This window comes from Vombatus ursinus, unplaced genomic scaffold (assembly GCF_900497805.2).
Source record: "Vombatus ursinus unplaced genomic scaffold, bare-nosed wombat genome assembly UNPS02000582.1, whole genome shotgun sequence".
NCBI classification, from domain to species: domain Eukaryota; kingdom Metazoa; phylum Chordata; class Mammalia; order Diprotodontia; family Vombatidae; genus Vombatus; species Vombatus ursinus.
Genome location: NW_020940360.1, coordinates 27,018,397 through 27,034,830, shown reverse-complemented (window position 1 = coordinate 27,034,830; position 16,434 = coordinate 27,018,397).

The window sequence follows — 16,434 nt, the reverse complement described above, 5'->3', positions numbered from 1 at the left end:
CTGAATACTGTATTTTAAAAAAGTATTGATAAATTGGAGAACATCCAGAGGAGGACACCCCAGGAAGATGAAGGGCCTTGAAATAATGCCATATCAGGATAATTTGAAGGGACAAAAGATGTTTAGACTGGAGAAGATAAAATTTGGTTGGAGACAGGGGGAGGATAGGTATGAAAGCTGTGTATTCAAGTATTTGGACAACTGTCTTTCCACTACCCCACAGTGAGTTGTGTCATCAGTCTAGTGTAGTCATGGTAGGGAAGATCCAGTATATTTTCAGTCAGCTAAAGGTTGCCTAATTAAGTGCTAGAAATACAAAGAGTTCATATTTTAATTGGGGAGGCAGCATGGGAAAAATTATACATATAAGATATATAGAGTGTAAATGGAAATTAAATGGAAGGTCTAGAAATGTCAACAGTTATCTCATTATCGAATCTGAGGTACTCCCTAGAAGTTGATAAAATAACCAATGTAAAAATATCAAGTAATGAATAAATTCAAGTAGAGTGTAATTTTTCAGCTAAATTCATTTTGTTCTTTCAAGAGAATAGCATTTTTCACTAAAATGTCTACAGATGAGTACTCTTTTTTTATAAGCTTTACTCCTTATATTCTTCACTAACATATACTTTTCATCTAATTTAAACTATAATTTAATCCTTTTACACACCAGTCTTTCACTACCAAAAAAAGTCTTGAAACAGACTCTTCCCATTCTGTTTATAGTACAATTCCCAATGACAAAAATGAGTTTTTTGGTAATTGTATGTGGGGGGGTGGCAGCTAGTATAAATACATTTTTAATCACAAAAATTGCATGAATTTTGAAAGTAAGTGGGGCATAAATGATTTGTGAATTAAATCTCACTGTACCAAACCTGTACTGAGTGTCCCTGTTAAGACAAGATTAATGGTTGGTTGCCTTAAGTAGCTATTTTTTCTAATCTATTACAATTCCTCTAATGCCTTGTGCTGACAGTTGCAGTTTCTATAACATTAGCCATTGTTAATTTTGTTTTGGCCATCTTTTTAATAATGCCACTTAACTCATTTTAATAAGTCCAATTCAACTGGCCTTCTTGCACATGAGAATAAAAATATACCATGGGGAAAGTAAACATACTTGGCCAAAAATGTTCCTTGGTGTTTTGCATGCTTTCTATTTCTTTTACTTTTGCAGGGTAAAACCTGGAAATACAGGCAGAATTAAAACTTCATCATCCACATTTTATTGTTCTAACATTTGGGCAGAATACATTGTAGACTATGGAGGCACAAATACCTCAATCTCTGAGCAGCAATACAAAATTTAAAAAACATTTTGTTCTTGAGGCAGATGAGGAGGTAGAGGGTGGGAAAGAGCTGTTGAATGAGCCCAATAAAGAAAATCAATTCAAACTGATTACTCTGAGCCCACAGAAAATTAGACATTGCCAGAAGTAATGTGTAAAAGATTTTCTGATGACTTGGATGACAAAAATGTCTGACAACGTTCTCCCCAAACCTATCAAAGATGAACAAAATAAATAGCATGGAAAAGGCAAACTCTGTTGTCTTGGTTTCCAAAGCTGCTGCATGTCACTATCATGATTCTAGAAACAAAACAGAATGACTGCCATATTCATCTGTATGCAAATGGAGCATAAACTCTTCCTCTCATAGTTATTTGGAGGTTCCCCTGTTCAAAAAGAGAATGACTTTTTAACTTTTTAAGAACTGTGTAACCTTTTCAAAATCTTTTATGAGCTCTACGTGAACACTACACACCAAACCTTAGGATCTAAAAATACTTCTCTTTCAGAGGGCATAATTAGTTTTTAGCATTAGCATGGCTACCTGAAATTTTAAACTTTGATCAAATACTGCCACTGCATACTTCTGTTTCATCTGATTTTGTAGGTGTGGGCACCCACTCTACTGATGCATATTTCAACCTCTCTGCATCTTAGTGGTTGGCCTCACAATAGCTATTGCCAAAAATATTCATCATCTGGGGCCAATTTCTGGCTACTACTTAGTCTGGTAATGGATCAATAGTCCATCATCGATATCATGCACAAAGACTTTCCTGTTTGGTAGGACCTGCTAGAGGTTGTGCTTCACTGTATAACTCAGTCCATCAATAAACATTTATTAATCTCTTACTATATGCCATGCACTGTGCTAAGTGCTGAGATGAGCTGGAGGAGGCATTGGGGGAAGACTGTAATAAAGAAATTCTAATCTATACCTATGGGGAAGAGAGTTGTGTCAGATGAAAAAAAAGACTATATAGATATAGATTCTACATTTACCCTTACGTTGGAAACTGCCACTACTCCGTGGGACCAAGGAATCCTGAGCAACATTTATAGACAATTGTTTTAAAAATAGATTAGGATTAAACTGGTCTGATAGCATTATTTTAATAGTCACATGTATTTAAAATAATTATTCTTTTGCATTTTATTTACAATTTAACAAATTCAATAGAGCAGTAATCAGTGAAAAGCATGTCAGATAAATGGGTACATAGGAAGGAAGGAGAAGAGAGAGAATGATAAGACAGAGAGAATGAGAGAGAAAGAGGAGAAAGAATTCTGAAACTTGTGAAGCTTTCATTCAAAAACTATTAAGAATTCACAGACTTTCTGAAGTAAGTAAAAACATGAGTAAGTGGCATAGAGACTTATGAAATTCTGCAGTCAAACCATGGGAGTACCAGCACAATCAAAACTACAACATGACAGCAAAAATACTTTTTTATTGATGATGATAAATATGCAATGCAGAAATTTATGTCTCCAGCAGCTGTGGGACTCCTTGCTCTGTGCAAAATCCCAGTGGGACATCATGTGCATGGGAGATTTCTGGCATCATTTGTCTGATCTGGATATAGACTATAATAAGCCAACTAGATTAATTCCTTTTACTCTAATTGTCCTTACTGTGTAGCCCAAAGGACTACATAGGCCTCAGAAGTAGTTGGTTTCGAATAAAGGAGTTCATCAGGCAAAGTTTAAGCAAAAGTCACTACCTGGATGAGCAGGTATTGCAAATAATTCAACTATCTGGGTTCAGACAGTAGTCACTACTATAGCTGAGACTGAGAAAAATCCTTATTCTTTCTGTCTTATCCTACAAAGTCTTCCACAAATTTCCTGTCTCTCTGTTGCATGTATTTTTATATGTACCTGTCTCCCCCTGTAGACTATAAGCTCATTGTGAGTAGGGATAGTTTCATTCTTTGTACTTGTATTTTCAGTGCTTAGCAAAGTACTTGACCTATACTAGGTGCTTAATACTTGTTGACTGATGGATTGACAGTTGATAATTTTCTGCCTGCTTGGTTTATCATTTATTCATAGTTGGCAAATTCCTTTGAGATTTTCAGAGCCAAGTTATGACTAGGCTGAAATTAAAGGAGGAAAGAGTAAATGAGAAAAAAATGTTTATAGAACTTTTCCATGTTTATTTCTTGTCATCCTTTTAGTTTTATCAAGTGCCCTTGAGAAGAGTTTGCTTAGTTGAGCCTCTTGCTAAGCTTTTTGCAACTTGTTTTTCCCTAAATGGTTTTTTTATATTTTATGTGGTGATACTTTTCATAACATCCCATTATCCTCCTCTATAATATCTTACAAATGAATTCAGATTCCAAACTGCTGTTACCCTTGGCTGCCATAATAAGGAAATACTAAGGAAATAAGGAATGGTCTTTTGTTCCCTTTAAGGTGACCATTTTACATCAACTAAACTTCCTTAGGAAATGGTAATAGTCTGTGTTGGTTTGTTACTGTCAATAGTTTGTTTAAATAGGGTAAGTTGGAGTAGTGTCTATGCAGACCATATCTTCTTGTTTTTATTATTAATCCTAGTTTGATATTAATTTGTCTCATTGCCCTAACAAGTTCATGACCTGACTACACACAGGGTTTGAGGAGGAAGGTCAGAGAAAGTTTCACGCAGCATGTACCATTTACGTTTGTCTATAATAGACAGGGAAAATTATAAAAGAAGAAAGTGGGGAGAAGTAGCATTCAACAAAAAGTCAATACTGTGAGCAGAGACATAGAGATGGAAAAGTACAGGGTATGTTCTGATAATAGGAAGTAGACCTGTGAGTACCTAATAGAGCACAGAAATAATATAATCATAACTGTGCTCTGATAGTCTGTCTTTGTTCCTTAATTGTTACATATCTTATCAGCCCCCAGTAGACTGTAATTCCCTTACAAGAAGAGGTTGTCATTTAATTAATAATAATGCCTTATGTTATTATTAAGAATAATAATGTTTTGTTCCATTTTCAAAGCACTTGGATAAATAACATTTCATTTGATCCTGAATAAATAAGTTCAGTCAATTGTGCTACAATGCTTGTTTTGAAAATGGAACTTTGTTCCAATATAGTTGATACATTAAGTAACAGTTTGAACATACCTTGAATTTCACATTTACTTATATTTGAGTGTACCTTGAATTTCACATTTACTTGTGAGTGATTTTGTCAAGGAGAAACAGACAACTACATCCAGCTGAACAAAGCACAAAACACACCCAGACACATACTTCAAACATCCACCAGCTACCTCAGTTCACCTCATGTATAACCCTGTACGTTTGGAAAACAACACTTCACAATAACTCACAAGCTACATCCCCTTCCTTGCCCACTTCTGCAAGCCACCTTAAGACCTTTTTCAAGGCAAAGTGACATATTTACTGTATATCTTCTGTTGTATATATGTCCTGGGCAGTAGGAGCTATGGGTAGAGGAGGGCTGATCTGCACTCACACAGCTCACATCCTCACCAACAACCCTGGCCCCAATGCTGCCCTCTCACCCGTAGCCATCAACTTTACTGCCTTGGGGCTAGAACACTGGTACAAGCTGAGAAGCAGCCTGAATCCATTGACATTGCCACTATTTATTGTAGTATTTATGTACTGCTTACACATTTAACTTGTATAAAATTATACTGCTTTTATTAAGTTCCTATTTTTTAATGTGTCACTGATGATGTTTTTGAGTTTTGTGTCCGTAACCCCATTCTCCCCATAAGCTTTGTGATTTTTATTGCTAGCTTTTGTATAATATGGTGATTTGTAGGGACGCATATGTCGGGTGATAGCAGAACTGACTGTACTGATATCCACACTTCAGACACTCACTGTACCTTCACCCATCTGCTGCTCCTTCCCCACTATATCAGAGAAAAATGTGTTTCCCATTTCCAAAGCTAAACTCTCTACCTATGTTATTTATTCTATTCCCCTCTTTTTTATTCTCCAAGTTCTGACAATCCTATATCTCTCACATTCCTTCCTTTCTATTCTGTATACCACCACCCTACTTCAGATCATTCCACAAATTGTTGCCAGATTAATCTTCCTAAATCAAAGCTCTGGTAAACCAAACCCTTGTTCAAAAACTTCAATGACTTCCATATATATATATATATAAATATAAGAGTTGCAAACTGCTTAGCCTAGAATTCAAAACTCTCTATTGTGTAACTCTAATCTAGGTTACCAGCTTTATTTCATACTAGTCCCCTTCACAAAGACTTGCTAAAAGGAATATGAAGTTAAACAGAAGATAAGATGGGATACTTAGTTTGAGTGAATGAAAAGGGCAATAGATTGGATAGTTCTAATGGAATCCATCACCCAGATCCATTCAAGATCCTGTTTTGAATTAACCACTGATATAGAGTCAGGCTTTTTTTTTTTTTTTTGAGCCAATGTCCCTGAATCACCAGCCTTTAGCCATCCTGGATCATTTACCATTTCCCAGAACAGATTAGCTGTGTTTTTCTCTAGACCTGTAATGCCTCTCTCCAACTATTGAAATCCTAGTCATCCCTTCAAAACCCAGCTTAAATGTTATCTTCTCCATGACATTTTCCCTGAATACCTCAGCCTGAAGTGATTTCTTCCTCTAAACTCTCATAGTTATTTATTCCTATTTTCCTTATGTACTTACTGAATACTCCCTTTTACTGTAGCTATTTATGTATATGTCATCCTTCCATAACAGGAAGCAGCTAGGTGGCACAGAGGATAGAGTGCCAGGCCTGGAGTCAGGAAGACTCATCTTCCTGAGTTCAAATAGGCTTCAGACACTTACTAGTGACCTCAGGCAAGTCACTTAACCATGTTTGCCTCAGTTGCTCATCTGTAAAATGAGCTGGAAAAGGAAAGGACAAACCACTCCACTGTCTTTGTCAAGAAAACCCCAAATGGGGTTACAAAGAGTCGGGCGTGATTCAAAAAACAATTGAACAACATCTGCCCTACTGGATGGTAAGCTCCATGAGGACAGTGCGATAGGATTTTCCTGACCTTACTTCCCTGACTTTCCTGACTCAGCTTCCTCCCCCCCGTTACCATCCTCAGCTCGGCCTCAGCTTCCTTGACACAACTTCCTGGCCTGGGGGCATAAAAGATCCCAGACTCGGTAAGTACTTGAGATTATTTATATAGTCAACCTCTGATGACATAAAGATGATTTCCAGATGATCAGTAAGGCTGACTCTAGGGAAATTGTGTCACTGTCTCCTTGCTGTATAACTGTTGTGTTAGAGCAAAGTCATATTTTGCTCGATGACTCATGAGTGACGCATTACATGCCAAAACTGAGTCTGACCCTTACTTGCTGTGTGACCCTGGGCAAGTCACTTACCTTGTTTGCCTCAGTTTCCTCATGTGTAAAAATGAGCCGGATAAGGAAATGGCAAACCACTCCAGTGTCTTTGCCAAGAAAAGCCCAAATGGAGTCATGAAAAGTCAGACACAACTGAAAATAACTGAACAACAATAATAGTAAGAAAGCAGCTAGCTAACTTCAATGAGTTCAAGTCACTGGGACATGATGAACTATAAGTATGTACTGAAAGAACTGGTAGATGGGTTTGCTGAGCATCCCTCAGTGACATTTGAGTGATTAGGGAGAATGAGAGAGATACCACAGGTTTGGAGAACAATAAATGTTATCTTGCTTTTTTAAAAAAGGAAAAGAATGAAATATGTAAACTCTAGCCAATAAGCCTAACCTAGGTTCCTAACAAATTTCTAGAACTTGTTATTGTTGTTGTTATTTAGTAAAAATAAAATCAAGAGAAACCTGAGTAACTCTAGATTGTATTATTAAAGGGACAGTAGAAAAGAAAATAATGATCACAAAGGTGGCTTCATCAAGAAGAAGTCATACCAGATTAATCTCATTTTTTATTTTATGATAGGATTACTTGCCTGATGAGATTAGGGACATGTTGTAAATATAGTGAAAATTTTGGTAGAGCATATGACAGAGTCTCTCATGCTATCCTTGTAGATAAGAGAGATGTAGACTAGATGAAAGTGTAGATAAGAAGATTTTGAGTTGGTTGAAGTTCAATTCCAGTGAATAGTCATTGATCTTTCAAAGTTAACTTGGAAGTAAATCTCTAGTAGAAGGCACCAGTTAATGACACTTGACCCTATAGTGCCTAGCATCTTTGTCAATGACTTGGAAAAAGACAATAGGTGGCATGCTAACCAAATTTATAGATGATCCAAGTACATAGAAAGCAGAATGGTGACCTTGGAATTCCTAAGCTATTCTAGGCCCTTCTTCTGGGCCTAGATGGTGATTGAACTTTTCTAGTCTCTGCATTTTATCCAAAACAGAGAAGGAAAAACCTCAGGTTACAAAATTTCATCCAACCTTGAAGCAGTATTTCCCTACCCCAGTTTAAAGGTAAAATATCTTAGAGTGACTAGCTCATATCCTTGCCCTGCTATTTTATATGTAATGCTGGGCAAGTCAGTCATCCTCTCTGGTCCTCAGCTTTCTCATTTGTAAAATGAGGGGTTTGGGCTACATGACCTCTAAGGTCTCCTTCCAGTTCTAGGACTATGATCCCAGGTATATCAGTGTGTTTCCCATCAAGCACTCTGCTTCTCACAAGGGTAATTGGGCAGGGATTGGGGTTTCAGGGTGGGAAAGGGAATTCACCAGGAACGAATTTAAATGGAAAGTTATATATTTTCATGGAGGATACCAGAAACATTTTCTGTGGAGAGTTCTAATGTGAGACACTTTTTTTTTCCTCCTAAGTATAGAAATACCTAAATAATGAATCTTGTTAAATCTCCGGGTTCCCAAGTGTTGCTTTACAAAGACATTGGCAAATGTACATGATAAAATGTATCTTTAATCCTAAATCATTACACCTTAAGGGTTTGGGAATGCTCCCATTCCCTTTTAATCTGAAATAGATTTAATCTGGAGTGAGGAGAAGAAAGAGTAGGATTTTAATGTCAGGACAACATTTGACAGCTACTGTACAAAAGCACAGGTTGTGAGGACTGGAATTAGTAGGCATGCAACAGTGACATCTAGTGTGGGTGAGGAATGCTAGTGTGGTCATGCCCTCTTCTGTTCCAAAAGCTGTTTACAAAGGTGTTTTATAAGTTAGTCATCTAATGACTAGGCTCTCTCTTCACTTCTTTTGCATCTTGCCTGTGTTGTAGAAACCAATTCTATTTTCCCTTTCACTCTTTTCTTTTTTTTTTTTAATGTTACCTAAAGCAACCATTCCCTTCCCTTGCCTCCTTCAAGAGTTCACTACAGAAATGAAACTTTGGGTCCAAACTAAAAGATAAAGGGCATGAAAGAAAGGGGAGAGAAGGAAATAGATATCTTTTGTGATTACCTCTTTCCTTCCCTTGGTTAAGAATTTTCCCTCTAGCCATAGCTATAAATGATATCTGATTTGGTTGTTTTCTAATTTTATGAATAAAATGCTCTTCAACTTTCTAGTGACACATCCATTTTGAGCTTGTTGTCATATATGACATAATATGTTCATCTACACCTAATTTCTGCCTGATTGATTTCTAGTTTCAGAAAATTACTGAAAGGATATCACCCATGTACCTTCCCTATAAGCACATCAAAATCAACATTCCTAAAACTGACTTCATTGTCTTTCTCCTTAAACCAGATCCTCTTTTTCGCTTGACTAGTATTAACCAATCAACATGTACTAATCTATTATGTGCTGAGCACTTAGCTAAGTTTTGCAGATAACAATTATAATGAATAAAGCAATTCGTATTTGAAAGGAGCTTAAATTCTATTAGTGGAGACAAAAAGTATATGCAGAATAAATATGATGGAAACAATACAAAGTTAAGTACATGGGAGTTTGCCAGAGAATGCTCTATTAGTTGAGAGGATCAGAAAAGAATTCATGTAGAAGGTAGTGCTTGAGCTGTGTCTTGAAAGAAGAAAGGAATTATATGAGATGCAGATGAAGAAAGAGTATATTCCAGGCAGGTTGGAGACATGTGATTAGAGTTTTAAAAGCTTTCATCTCAGAGGCAAAGAAAATCACTGGAATTGACTGAATGGTGGGGTGGGTACAGGTGGGGTGGGGTGGGGTGGGGGAAGATGTGGAGAAAAGGCTGAAAGGGAAGAGCCTTGAGGGAGAGAGGCCAATTAGGAGGCCCTAGTGTGTGGTTTATCCTTCATTCTCAAAGAGGACCATGACTTGAAATTGAATTGGATTTGAGTGAGGCGAAGCTGTGCAGAGTCACCAGTCTCACTTTCTCCTCCAGAGCCAACTGGGTCCAGTGGCCAGATATAGATCAGGAGGACTTGAGATGGCTCAGGATGCATTGGGGGACCTTGGCCTTTTTAAGCTAAGGTCTTTTCAGGTTCTCACTTTGAGTAAGGCAACACCCGTTCAGTGAATGGCCTCTTGAAGAAGTGAGTCAAGGCCCCTTTGATAAAAAAAGTAAATTGAACTGGGAGGGGAAGATCCTCAGGGTTGCTGGCCAAAACAGAAACAGTTACTATTTACATTCACTCTGAGCAAGGAGGGACCCAAAAAATAACCGTTAAGTGGTGCTTGGGCAAGGCCCTATTGTTGTTCAATCAATGAGATCCAGAGAGAATTTAAGGCATAGTCTTTGAGAAAGAAATCTAGCCAGTAAACCTCAAGTTAACTAGGTATGTTTTGGCCATCAAAATTTACCTTCCTTTGGTCAGAACACCCTCAGGAAAGGGCATGATACCTGAGTTGAAGAGAGGGGAAGGGGTGGAGGAGAGGAGAAGCTGAGTTGTCCAACTGGAACTGGCCAGTCTCAGTTTGGGTAGCTTGGACTACTCAGAGGTTGTGGTTTGTCCTTCATTCTTGAAGAGGACCATCAATTGGAATTAGGTAAGAGGTGATAATGAAATTACATAAGAGACTTGATAAGGTTTGGGGTTGCTGGGAACTCCAGAATGTTAGGGCACATACAGGGCAACAACCTCCTAGAATTGAATTCATGACTCAAACCTTCTTCCAATCAAGTGGCAAGTTTTATTATAAAGTCAAGGGTAGTGGGCTAGGTTCCTAGTGAACCTGCAACTTAAAGGGGGTGAGACTGATTCTTATATACTGAAGGGACAGTGAAAGCATCTGGATGGGATTAAGGAGTGGTTAGTATATGCAAGTAGTCTGGCATGGGCCAAGAACACAATGAAAGAATGTCAAGTAAGCTAATTAGGTGACCTACTGTGGGCTGGGGTAACCCAGTTGCCTCGGGCAGAGGCACCAATGATCTGGGCTGCTGAAATGTATGAGAAAATTCAGGGAATGATTTCCTTTCAGAGACATGGTCTTTTCCAGGTCCCATCACCTCATCAGGCTGAACTAAGATTTTTGCTGTATACATAGAAAGATGAGAGAGATTGTGAAGGTGGGAACAATAACATTTGGCAACCAATTGTATATGTGTGGTGAGAGAGAGAGAAGTCAAAAATAACATCAAAGTTGTGAACCTGGGAAATTAGAAAAATGGTAGTATCTTTCATAGATATTGAAAAATTTGTAAGAGGTGTAGGTTTGGGGTGGAGGGGTAGGGAGAGATAATGAGTTGTTTTGGAAAGGTCATTGATATCACCATTTACTCTAGTTACCATGTATGAAACATTACTCAAACCAGTCTTTGACTCTTCCCTCTCCCTCATCTGAATGATTGTCAAATCCTATTAATTCAATCTGAAAAAAAAATCACAAAACGTTAGAATAAGAAGAAGAAAAAAAAACAAAAAGAAACATACCTAAACATGAATCCCTGTTATAACAGCAAAAAAGAAAGTTGTCTGTTGGAAGACAACTTTTTTTTTGCTGTTATATTTATATTTATTCCTATTAAAATCTACTTTACTAGGTTCTGGCCAACATTCTGGTATGTTGAGATTCTTTTAGATTTTGATTTTATCATCCAATGTGTTAGCTATTACTCCCAGTTTTGTGTCATCTGAAAATTTGGTAAGCATACTATCTATCCAATGACTTTATCCAAGACATTGATAAAATATGTTATACAACATAAAGCCAAGCACAGTTTCTTAATGTACTTTACTAGAAATGTCCTCCCAAGTTGACACTGAAAGAATAATGACTCTTCATAGGAACCCCACATTCAATACCTCAAAATCCACTTATCTACACTTTTATCAGTTCATTTCTCTCAATATTTTCACAAGAATACTAGAGACTCTGTCAAATGCTTTGTGAAAATATAAACATTTTCTTCCCCAGCCCCGTTCCTAACTTCTAGACTTTCTCTATGTTTCCACAACAGCTCTCACCCTGAAAGTTCGCTCTGATTCTTAATAAACTCTACCCCTGTAACTCCTTCTTCTTATTGTTCATTCTTCAAAGAAACTCCATGTTAAGCAAAGTGCTCAATCCAGCTATGTCTTTCCAGGAACCAGTCCTGATTCTCTAGACTATCTCCACTATACCCCCATAATTACTTTCTCCCTTCCCACTCACTTTTCAGCTTCTTTTATATGTGTTATCATCCCCCCATTAGAATGTGAGCTCCTTGAGAGCAGGAACAGTCTTTCTTTTGGCTCTTATTACTAGCACTTTTGCTTTCCTTTGCTCTTATTACTAGCACTTAGCACAGAGCCTCACACATAGTAGGCACTTAATAAGTTTTGATAGATTGATCAATTAATAAATGCTTATTGATTTGTTGACTTGACAATGAGGTTAATTTGACATGACCTGTTCTCGAAGAAGCTATCTTTGGAATCACTATTCCTTTTTTCAGATGTTCACTAACTATCCCTTTACTAGTTCTAGAGATACTCAGATTTTTCTTGATTTCAAATAAATCTTTCAATTTCTACTAAATAACAATAGTAATGTAACTTTAACAATATTTAGACATTTATCAGAAAACTAAGTCAAGCTTATTGTCTATGATTTGCAGATTTTCTTCTCATAATTTTTTTTTTAAAAAATCAGGATAACATTTTCCTTCTCCAGTCTGGTGGTACCTCTCCCATTTTCCATGATCTTTCATTCAAATGTCATTGACATAGCTAAGCAATCATCTCTATCAGTTCTTTCGGTACGTAAGTATATAGTTCTGGCCCCAGTAACTTGGACTCCTCAAGGACAAATTACCTTGGGTTTCAGTTTGTTCTGCCCTTTTCAGTATAAAGGTTAATCATCCGTTAAGAAAAAACAGAAGCAAAATAAAAATTGAATAATTTAGTTTTCTCTCTTGTCCATTCTCATTGCTTCATCCAACTGAATAGAGGTTCTATCTCTTTTTTGATTCTCTTTTTTACCCAATGTAGCAAACAACTGTGAAAGGCATCATAGAAGAGTGGATACAGAACTGTCCTTGGAGCTAAAAAGATCTGAGTTCAGGTCCTGCCTCTGACACACTCACTGTGGAATCCTGGGAAGGTTACTTAACCTCTCAATGCTCTGGGCAACTCTCTGAGACTACAAGTTGAAGAGAAGGTGCTAAATCTGCACTGACAGAGGGAGTTTCCTCATCTGAGAGCTCTTGACACCAAACTAATCATAGGTCTAGTCCCTATCTTCATAATGAAAGATAGTCTTAAAAAAAATTTTTTTTTGTTGTCCTTATGATTTTCAGCATTCTGAGCTTTCTCCTTTTTGAAGCTATTTTTAAATAATTGTGCTTATAAGATAGGACTTCCATATAGCTTCTCACATCATTCACTTCCTTTTTATTGTCACTGCTACAACTCTTTTACAGGCCTTAAAAATTGCCCTTTGGACTATTGTAATAGTGTCCTAAATGCTTTTCTTGCTTCTATTCTGTTTTACTCCAATCCACCCTTCATATTTACATTAGACTAATATTTATTATGATTAGATCACAGTACTCCTCTGCTCAGAAATATTCATTGGCTCCCCAAAGCTTACCAAGCTAAGTTCAAACTCCTTTGCTTGACATTGAAGGCCATTCAGAATCTCACTATTTGTCCATTTCAATCTTATTTCATACTACTTGTCTCCAAATAAATGTTCCATGCTCCAGTCAAGCTAGAATACTACCTTCCCTTTGAACACTTGCTGGATGTTCCTCTGCCCGTTTGCTCATGATGATCCCTATGCCTACAATTCAATGCAATTCAACAAATATATGTTAAATATCTACCATATTCAAGGTGCTGTCCTCACTTCCCATCTTTACCTATCAAATTCAGACTCATACTTTAAAGTTCAACTCAAATGTCACCCACTCCATGAAACCTTCCATAGTCCATGAGTGATTAACAACATATTCACCCCTTAGACCTCACGTGGCACTTTTTTTACACCTATTTTATGTACTTATCTTCTGTGACTATGAATTAGCTCTTAGCTTGTACACCAAACTCATTGCTAGATTTTAAACTCCATGAGGGCAAGGCTCATATCTTATATGAACTTTCATTTTTTCGTATTTTGTAGCACAGTTCTCAAAATGTATTATGTCCTTACCACATGTTTAGTGCAATAAAAGTAGAAATACTGGACTCTTACTCTAGCATTCTTTCCACTATGCCAGCTATCTCCTCACCACTCTATCTGTTCCCTGGCCATCATCCTCACCCTGCTTCTCTTGGGTCTAAATGAGCTTTCAGTTTACCTTGCCAAGGTCTATGTTTCCATGTTATTTGTATCCCCAGTGCTTATAACAGTACCTGGCAAATAATAAGTGCTTAGTAATATTTTATCTCTCTCTTCATCTACCTAGCTATCCTAGGCTAAAGTTGTTCTGAAAATGTCTCAGGCCCTTGAGCCTGCCCTGTTATCCTCTTAGTAGAATGGTTTGGATTCTAAAGAGACTTCATTCAAGTATACCAGGCTTAAATCCTATCATAACATTTACAAGTGGCAGGTAATATTAATTAACTAAACAATTTCTGTGGAAAAAATTGGGGAATTTCAGTTGGCCTCAACATAGACCCATAATCTAATGTAACTGCTAAAAAACAAAACAAAAACAAAAACTAATTCAATCATGGGCAATGTTAAAAGAAATATAGAGTCCAGCTCCAGGAAGGTATAGTCCCTTTCTGGCTTCTGGTAAACCTCCTCTGTAATGGTCAGACAATAGCTAGAATTTGTGCCCTCTTTTAAGACATACTTTAGCATCCTAAAGTATTACAAAGGAGGATGATTAGGATGATGAGATTTAAATGCCAAACAGAATTTATGGTTGATCTCAGAGATAATAGAGTGCCCCTATTGTTTACCAAGTAGGAAGCTACATGGTGAGACCTGTGCCTTTGGACAATCACTTCCTTGGCTCTGTGGATTGGAGTAGAGAGAGTTTCGAGGTAGGGACAACAAAAAAGATTGGCCCAGGTGAGAGGTGATGAGGATCTGACCTAGGGTAGAAGCTATATAAATGGAGAATATATGGGGAAAGTGTGGAGAAAAAAACAACAATATTTGGTAAATGATTGGATGTGTAGGGTGAGAAAGAATAGAGAATCAAGAATGACAGTGAAATTGTGAACCAAAGTGACTGGGAGAATAGTGTTTTCCTTAAAAGTAATAGGGAAGTGCTGGGGAAAAAAAAGAGAATTGGAGAGGAGGGAAGAGAGAGAATGAGTTCTGTTTTAAAATACCCTGTATTGAGTTTGAGACACCTAAAGGACACTTTATTAAAAATTTACAATTGGGACTGCTAGATGGCACAGTGGATAGAGCACCGGCCCTGGATTCAGGAAGACCTGAGTTCAAATCTGGCCTCAGACACTTGACACATGTTAGCTGTGTGACCCTGGGCAAGTCACTTCACCCCATTGCCTCACCCAAAAAAATGTACGATGGCAGTTGGTGATATGGTACAAAAACTCCTGAAAAAGACTAGAGATAAATATATAGATCTGTGAGTCATCTAGAGATGGTAATTTAATCAATAAGTGCTGATTAAGTCATAAAAAGGAGAATATAAAGAAAAAAAAAGAGAAGAGGGCCCAGGACAGAACCCTGGGTCATGCCCCAGTGGGACATAAATGATAATTCAACAAAGACATCTTAAAAACAATCAGAAAGATAAAAGGAGAGAGAACCAGGAGAGAACAGTGTCACAAAAACCCAGAGAATAGAGAGTATCCAGGAGTAGAATATGGCTAGCAGTGTCAAATGCTGTAGAGATATGAAGAAGGATGAGAATTAAAAAGAGATCATTAGATTAGGCAATTAAGAGATCATTGGTAACTTTCAATATAAGAAAGATTTCTGTGTAGCAATTAGAATGGTCTACAGATTCATCAAAGTAGCAAAAGACTGTATAACAATTAAATGAGCTGTCTTGAAAAGTATTGATCTCTCCATCACTGAAAACATGCAACCAGAGGTTGGATAACTCTTTGTTAGTGATTTTGTAAAAACAAGTCCTACAAGGGAGATTGGACTAGATGACTTTTAAAATTCCCTTTCAGCTCTAAGATTTCCTTGTCATTCCTCCTCTAGTGAAGCTCCCTGAGAAGAACAGGATTGTACCTCATTCACCTTTGTATCCTCTGTCATACTAAGCATAGTGTCTTGCACATAGTAGGCTCTCAAAAATATGTTGAAACAAATTAAATGATCCAGTGATCCAGCACCCCCAACCCAAGATAACCTGGGGGTGGGGGTATCCCTTCAAGCTCTAAATCTACTATTAAATGACCTTAGGAGTCCACAAACAGTCTAGTACTCTGATCAAGGAAGCCCTTACCCTCTTCTTTATGAGATGATTCACCTCCATAGGGCTCTGGACAAAGGACAGGGACTTGACCTCAGATGGAAACACTGAGTTTTACTTTCCCTAATGCCCAAATCATTCCCTTGGCACAATAAATGTAATAGCAACTCTGACAGAAGAAAAGCAGATGAGTCAGATTTTCCTGTGTGCCTAAGTCACTCCCTGGTATGAATTCAAGAAATACTTTCCAAAGTCATACAGCTAATAAATATCTAAGGGAGAATTTAGACGCAGATCTTCAACTCCAATTCTTAACATTCTGTCAACTATGCCACCTAATTGACTCATGTTGAGTAGGAGATGCTGGAGAAACATACAAGTAGAGATCTTTCACAGGAGATGGGGATATATATATATCTGAAGCTCAGAGGAGAAGTCAAGACTACAGGTATA